The sequence below is a fragment of the Pinus tabuliformis genome, chromosome 7 (assembly GCF_031772625.1).
Source record: "Pinus tabuliformis cultivar Carrire ecotype Pingquan chromosome 7, CPIR1, whole genome shotgun sequence".
In the NCBI taxonomy this organism is placed as follows: Eukaryota; Viridiplantae; Streptophyta; class Pinopsida; order Pinales; family Pinaceae; genus Pinus; species Pinus tabuliformis.
In genome coordinates this window covers 559,087,085-559,095,961 of record NC_142293.1, presented here as the reverse complement: position 1 = coordinate 559,095,961, position 8,877 = coordinate 559,087,085, and the positions used below count along the sequence as shown (strand labels likewise).

At 38.3% G+C, this 8,877-nt stretch overlaps 1 pseudogene; it reads right to left on the bottom strand.

The window, feature by feature from the left end:
• Positions 1-6,213: 6,213 nt before the first annotated feature.
• On the bottom strand, positions 6,214-8,448 carry LOC149248611 (phospholipase A1-Igamma1, chloroplastic pseudogene; annotated as a pseudogene).
• Between the last annotated feature and the right edge of the window lie 429 nt (positions 8,449-8,877).

Here is an 8,877-nt window from a genome sequence, read left to right as displayed (position 1 = left end):
CAGAGATGAACATGTCATGCATGTAAACAAAGTACTTGATGTCTCGAGAAAATAACAGTTGCTTTTAAAGATCTCAAAGTGTGAATTTGGCAAGACTTATTTAGTGTATTTGGGACACATTGTTGGAGGAGGTGAGATGAAGATAAACCCATCTAAAGTTGAGGTCATTCTAAATTGGCCCAAGTCCAATACATTTACAGAGGTAAGAAGCTTTTTAGGGGCAACAAAATATTGGAGAAAGTTTATTGCTAATTTTTCTTGCATTTCAGCTCCATTACATGCATTAACAAGTGTCAAGAAAGCCTTCCATTGGGGAGATGTACAACAAAAATCATTTGATGCTTTGAAGCGAAAGATTAATTCAACACCGGTATTGGCTCTTTTGGATCATAGACAACCATTCAGGATTCAAATGAATGCTAGTGATTATGCCATGCGAGCAATTCTTATGCAACATGGTAAGCCCATTTCATTTCACTCTGAAATTTTTAATGGAGTTGTAACTAAAAATCCCACTTATGAAAAATATCTTTATGCATTGGTACAAAGTGTTAAGAAATGGAAACACTACTTGACGGGAAAAGAGACTATTATCCATACTGACCATCAACCATTGCAGTATTTATAGTCACAATCAAAGTTGCAGTAATCACGGCATTTCAGATGGATGGGTTCTACAACAATTTCATATGGTTATTAGGTACAAATAGGGAATCTAAAATAAGGTAGTTGATATGCTTTCAAGGCCTATTGTAAATTCATTTGTTATACTCAAGCATAATTTTGTTTTGCATGAAAGTTACATTGAACAATATACAAATGATAGTGACTTTCAAGATGTGTATGCAAGCTTGAGTCAAGGAAACCAAATTGAAGAATTGGATTATAATGTACATAACTGTTTGTTGTATCATTTGGGAAAGTTGTGTATTCCACGGGGAGAAAGAAATAGTATCATAAGGGAGGCACACACTTCATTGATTGCTAGACACTTTGGTGTAGGCAAGACATTAGGGAATCTCCAAAGGTATTGTTATTGGCCACACATGTTTGAAAATTTTTCTAGTTTCATAAGAGGATGTTCTTTGTGTGCAACAAGTAAGCCTAGGAATAGGAAAATTGGATTATACAATCCACTTCTGGTACCTTCACATCCATGGGAAAGTATTTCAATGGATTTTGTAGGAGCACTTCCATTGTTAAGGAAAGGTCATGATTACTTGTATGTATTTGTAGACAGGTTCAACAAAATGTGCATATTAACACCAAGTAAAAAGGAAATTATAGCTGAACAAACTACTCAAATTTTCTTCCAAAACATTTGGGTTCATTTTGGTCTTCCTACTTCTATTGTACGTGATCGTGATTCTCGATTTTTTGGGAATTTTCGGTTGAATCTGTGGGACATGATGGACACAAATTTGAAAAAGAGTACAACCTTTAATCCACAAACATATGGAAAAACGGAGGTGGTCAATAGAACAATCATTCATCTTCTTAGAGGATATTGCAACAAACATCCCAAGTTGTGGGATGAACAGTTGCACTACATACAACATGCATACAACAAGGCAAAGCATTCTTCCACAAACACATCGCCATTTGAGGCATGATATGGGTACTTTCCAATATCGCCATTGGAATTCATCTTTGAGAAAGATGTTGCCATCGATGGTCACAATGACATCAATAAGGCAAGGAAGTTCATAGAGAAAATTCAGTTGATACATCATATAGTGCATGAACAACTTGAGAAAAGTCAAAGCAGCTACAAGGCAAGGCATGGCAAACACCAGGTTGATCACAAATTTCAGGTTAGCGACAAAGTTTGGTTATATATTACCAAAGAGAGACTTCAAGGGGAAGGTAAAAATCTTAAGCCAATTCATTATGGTCTTTTAAAATTATGGAAAATATTGGTAACAATGCATTTAAGCTTGATTTGCCTCCTTATATGCAAATATACTAGACTGTTTTTAATGTTGAGAATTTTAGATTGTTTGAGCCTCCTTTGATTAAGGATCAAGGATAGCATGTTCAACTCCCATCAATAGATGATTTCTATCCAGAATATCTTGATGAACTTCAGAAGGATCTCATACTTGACAAAAGAACCAGTACTTCGAAAAGAGGGGCTGTAGAATACCTTAGAGTGGGACTCAAGGGAAAAAAGCCTTCTAGAGCCAATTGGTTGCAGATTAAGAAGGTGAGGGAGATGTACCCTCACCCGCTGAATAATTGATAGTATCTTTTGGGGTCCAAAAGGCTTCTAGTGGGGAGGAATGATCAAGGGCTCAATATTTAGCTCAAAAATCAAAATTCTTAGAATGGCTCGAAACTTGAACGACCTCGCCCGTCTTGGAAAAACGATCCTAACGCAACTTGTTTCACTAGAAAACAAGTTCGTATGAGGATGTTATTGAGTTTTGTTCACTTTGTTAAATAGGCGAAATTTGCAAAAAAAAAATGCCCAGTCACTGCACAGTCAACAGTTCGTACTGCTGACATGGAAAGTGACCAGGCATGGTCAACTTGGTCAACATCCAATCATGTCTTGACAAGTTTCACAGTGTGATTGGGTTTCAGATTTGTGCGTTGGTGCAATTATATTAGTTAGTTTTTTGACCAATGAGAGAATGCCACGTGGAAAGCTTGGAGGGCGCCATGTGGCACCTCCTAACAACTTAGGCAGAGGTTAGTTCAACAAAAATATTATGTGGAGGCGCTGAGGTTCGACCTCGCGACCTCCTACCTACAGTCCCAAAGGCTTCAACCATCTCCGCTAACGTTGGTGCTTAACCATTGTAGCACACCATATATATTTGAAGCTTATTGCATTTGAAATGGGTGGTTAGGAGGGTCATCCCGTAGACCAGCCCTGCACATGTGAACACGAACGTTGTTACAACAAACGGTTGGGCTGTCGGCTCCATAAACCATCACCCCAAATACTTACCACAACGGTTAGGCCACATGTGAATGCAACGGGTAAAGGGTTAAGGTTATGGTTATGTCATCCGGTGGCTCCAACTATGACGGTTACCATGAAACATCTAAACGTAATCACCGTTACATCAAACAGTTGTCGATGGCTCCAAAACTCCAACGGTCTCCACGCAATGCTATCCAATGGTCACGGTTTGTGGAGGTTAGTTAACATGGCGACCAACACTACGAAACTGTGCCACTAACCACCGCATGTGACCCTCCAACAAAATTGCCAATGGTTTCAGAAATCGTCAGTCTAATCTGTGGTAATTAAACGCTAATCACTCCAGTTAAACTCGACTTATATTTAATTAATTTGGAGTTTAAAATAGCGGAATTTTAGCAGATTCTCACAATTTTGGCGCCATCCCCAAATTTAGCAGCTCTAACTAGAGTTTTCCATATTTAGAGGAGCTTTCCTAGGGAAAGACTGTCAGAGGCCTAACTAGAGAAATTTTCGACCAACTTGAGTTGAGGAAAAGGTGTTCATAGCTAATTTCTACATTATGAACACATTGGTGAAGGTATGATGAGTAGTAGAGCTTTGTAAACAACATTTTTTTTCCATATTGAGCTAACACAGAGGTCCAAGCCATGGAAGTTGGACCAAGGAGATGCAGCCCAGGAGGGGTGAACTCCTTCATCAAAACACTGTGTTAAAGTGTCTATTTGATGGTTTGCTGTACTTTGAATGTCTATTGTTCAGTACTTATTTTTGAAGCTATTTTGTTCATGTCTGTCACATAAAACTTGATGAAATTTATCTATTTCAATCACCAAACAACCTAAGGAAATCTATGCACAGGAAGCAATGAAAAAACACATGTTTATAAATCTGTAATTGAAATTAACACAACAAAACTAACATTCAATATCAAATCACCAATCAGAGTGCAGGGGGGAAGATCCCATGGGACACATAGCTTGGGAGATTGACCCCAACAAGTTATAGAGGGGGCATGAAGGATTGCATTGGGATGGAAGGGGCTATGGGTTAATCCGAACCCTTGGTCATTTCGTGAAGAATGTGACTAGGGGATCAATGGAATAAGAATGGCACATAAAAGTGTCGGGCTTGGGAGCTTCGGCATTGTGTCTTTCCTATATTCTTTTCACATAAAAATGAGGCTGATAGTGTAGATTCATTAGTGAAAATAATTCATCCCACAAAGGGTTAGACAGGCTAAGCGCCTGGGCAAATGGAAAGGAATGAGAGGAAAGAATCGGAAAAAAATTATATACCCCATCCCTCGAGGTGATAGAAGGAGTTGGGTACATGAAAATAAGGGAGAAGAATCAGGACAAACCTCCCTCAAGCCTTGATCACTTGTTGGATGACAATTATTGAGTCTCTGAAAACTATTAATCTAGTGATTTTCTTTGCTATGGTTAATTCCAAGCCTTTCCACAAGGCGAGGTACTTAAGTTGGTTGTTTGTTGTTGTACCTAGGTCCCATGCATATTGTAAAACAATTTTTTCTTCAATACTAAAGAAGGCCCCACTTACTCCTACCTCCCCTGACACCCCTCAATGTTATTAATTTTATAAAGAAATGTTTTTTAATGACTTTATATAAATTTAACACCAAATTCTATATCTTAAAAAAAAAAAAAAAAACAAAAAATCATTCCTTTATTTTAAAAAAATGATTAGATTGTTATCTACAACATCAAGAAATTTTTAAAATTTATAAAAATGTTAATCCCTCGAAAACATTATATATGTTAAAGTTTATATTTATAATTTACTATGATTTAACTTAAAACTATATAAAAACTTTTCAACTTTTCTCTATTTATATTTATATGCAATACATTCTTTTTTAATTAAAATTATATATATATATATATATATATATATATATATATATATATATAATTTTGAAATTTAATTTTAAAAACTCATTGAAAACAATTTCAAATATTATATATAAAAGATATTAAACAAATTATGAGCGTTCGATTTAAAGAATTAGATATCATTCTCATTAAATTTTAATATTAATAACTTATTGCCAAGACACTTGGTGATGAGATTGGTTAATAATATAACAAATATATTTAGATAATTAACCAATTTTAATGTAATTGTTACCATTTTTTATTAAAATTATATATAAACCAATTATATTATAATATTAAAGTGGATAAAATTATATAACAAAATAAAATTTAAAAATGAATAATTGAAAAGTTATATATATCTAATAATTATTATAAATTTATAATATAAAATGATAATAATTAATTTTATAAAAATTCACTCATCATTATTTAAAGGTTATAATGATAAAAGTTAGAATTGAAATAAAATCTTAAAAATTGAAATTAGGCCAATGAACATAAAGACAAAACTAACCCCATAAATTATAGTGATAAAAATTAGAACCAAAATGAAATCTTAAATGTTAAAATAGAGCTACTCGGGTGGGGTGGAACTTGAGGACAAGACTAGTCCTATATAACGAAATAAGTAACTCAATTACAAATTCCTCTACATACAAAAATATATATAATAATAAGTTTTTATAAAAATATATCAAGTTTTTATAATAATAAGTTTTTATAAAAATATATCATATTTTAACACTTATTTTTTTAATACTTCAGAAGAAAAATTGTTACATGCATGTTACGTAACCAATGACAGCGTAACATATTATTTAGATGCTTTCATAGACTGCGTGAATCACTGAAGCAAATGTTCACATGACTAAACCATCGAAAACAAACCAAAAGGAGGGATGGGAGGCCGAACTTTCATAAACCATTCACACTCCATTTTTCTTATTGGAAATATAGACACAGTGTGAAACAATTCTGCACAATTATTTGCTCTAAATATCTGGGTTGCAAAGGAATAAAATATCACCTAGAAATTCCATCTGGGTTGCAAAGGAATAAAATATCACCTAGAAATTCCAGACTTATTATAGATTGATGAATGGAACATTCCGAATAAGAAACCACATTCAGAATATCTCAGTTGCAAAGGAATAAAGTATCACCTAGAAATTCCAAACTTATTATAGATTGATGAATGGAACATTCCGAATAAGAAACCACATTCAAAATATGATTTCAAATCTCATGCATTTCTCTCCTATCAGTTTCATCACATTCATAGGAATCAAAGGATCACCGATTTTCGGAACAATGCAATAAAGTCAGTTTTCCTTCAAAGCAATTTACATGTTTTTATTTGACTCTGGATTATCAGTCGGACAATCTTATTTCCCATATATTTTTTATCTTTGTGACTGGTTTTTATATGTTCCTCAAAACTGACAGATTATATATCTCCCATACACACAACTATGAATCCTTGACATTTCTCAGCTGTACTTCGGGCATATATAAAACATAAACAAATCCTTTAAAGCCTTTTAAAAAGCAATAATCAGGAAATTTTTGTATGTAAATGGTCTAATTATCATTAACAGCGGAAATGCATTACTTTCAGACATTGATCTGTACCTCTTGCACTAGTACGTGGTTAGGAGATGGGATATCCTTCGGGCATATATAAAACCTAAACAGATCCTTAAAAGCCTTTTAAAAAAGCAATGATCAGGAAATTTTTGTATGTAAATGATTTATTATCCTTTTAGATTACATTAACAGCCGAAATGCATTACTTTTAGACATTGATCTGTACCTCCAAACCCAAAGACGCTTGCACTAGTACGTGGTTAGGAGATGGGATATCCTCGGGATCTCGTTCAGGCTGCACCCATTTTCCATACGAGTTGCGGAGGAGGCCTTTGTTCTCCAATTGATACCAGTTCCCCGCCACCATTAACTCCGGCCTCAGCATGTCGGAAGCCTTGTTCACCAACGCCACGTCTCGTTTGGCATCCCCTGATCGGAATGGGGCGCACCAGCTCTCGAACCCATCCAACAAATGAAGATATCCCTCCAGGTTGTGATAATCTGCAGGGTCGAGATTTGGTTTCAGAGAAGGCGAACGTCCGTGATCCAACTTGATTTCCACTCCAACGTGAACGTATGTCCAGGGGCAACTGTCAAGCAACGGCTTCATCAGTCGCTCGAATATTTCCATCCCTTCGTTGAAGACGATCCCGGGCATCTTGGGGACCATGTCCTGTTTGCTCACCACGCGCAGAACCTTCACCCCCATCGCCTCCAATCTGTCTTTGAAAGCCCAGTTGCCCACTCTCGGACCTCCGAAAGAGAAGACAGTCACAGGGACGGTCCTGTCGGGATCGGCTTTGTGCGAATTGAGGCCCTTCGCTGCGATCTCGTAGGCGCTGAGCAGAGCGAGGGCTCCACCGAGGCTGTGGCCGGTAATAGTTATACTCACGTCTTCTCCTTTCTGCGTGTACAAGTCCACCAGGCGACCGAGCTCCTTCATTGCCTGCTCGGAAGCGCTGAGCTTGTTGTACTTGGTGTTGTGATCCTTTGAGGTATATATGCTCAGAAACCCTCGCTCCACCTTCACTGATGAATTCTCGTGCAGGCTCCCCACCTCTCCCAAGGGATGGAGAGAATCCTGAAAATCCTCCATCCACTCGAGCTGCGTCACAGTCCCCCTCCACGCCACCACGATATCTCGCCTCCCCAGGCGCCTCACCTCCTCGTCTGTGCTCACCGCAACGTATCCAATCCAGTTGGAGTCCTTGCTCCATGTATCGTCGTCCATGGAAGATGGGCGGCCGAACCATTTAGGGAGGTGAATGTCCGACATGGCGTAGAGATACTTGGTGATGTTGTAACCCGTGTTGTCCAGCCCGACCCTGTGGAACATCTTGTGTCGCCCGTATCGGCAGCTTCCGCAGTATTTAGAATGGGGTTCAAAGTCGAATGCGTCGTAGGTGGCCTGCGCAAACTCGCCGTATCTCACGATTTCTCGTCTCAGATTCGGATGCAATCGATCGCCCACAAGCCCTGCCCAGTTTTCTGATCCCTGATACTGTCGCCAGTTCTCCTGGCCGAAGGATTCTGTGGGCGAGAGCGGAAGAATTTCCTGCACGGGATCAAGGGTCCCAAAACTTTCGTGGTCGCCGGGGATGATCGACCGGGCAATCGGCCTGTCGACGAACTTGATGTCGAGAGACAAATCAGGTGGTTGAACGGTCTTACGAACACCAGAGTTGCGCGCGTTCTGTTGGGGTTTCTCCACCGCCCGTACGAGAACACGCGACCACCCCTTCTGTTTTACGGAAGGAAGGAGATCGGAGGGGTTACATAGATTTACATATGGCTGGCAGCCGAGAGCCTTCGGCAGTGTCGATTTCATAGTGAAGAGAATGCAGTCACCAGAAGTAGCAGCCGGAATATGGCTGGGATTTATTGCACGAAACGCCGGAGCGTGAGATAAAGAGATGTGCGCCGATTGAATCGTGGCGAGAGCGTATGGAGAGAGGGGTTTCGATTGTGTGGGGTTGAAGAGAGATTGCAATGTGAGAGAACGAGCACGGCCTCCAATTGAAGGCGGAAGCAGCCGTTTTAAAGGAAAAATGAAATTAGTGTGAACGCGTTATCTCGCGTATAATGTCGCGGAAGAGGCTGTTCCATAAATTGCCGCGTAATCTTCAGGTTTCCAGGTAGCTGACTACTATGGATGGCTAGCTTTCCCGGTAGTATCGATGAAACTACTTATAAATCGATTCCAAATACCAATTTTAATTATAAATTTTAAAAATATTTTAACCGGAGTTAATAAATTCTTAAATTCTGCATGCAAGCCCATTAAAATCAGCTACCATACCATATATTAACATGAATTAGCATTCAAATTCTTAAAATCTGCGATCCAATTAAACTCAGCTACCGTATATCAACGTCAGTTACCATAGGAGTGAGTTATAGATATTCAGTAGCTAACGAATTTAGGTTCAAGCTCGAGAAAAGTCGTTCCGTGCGCTT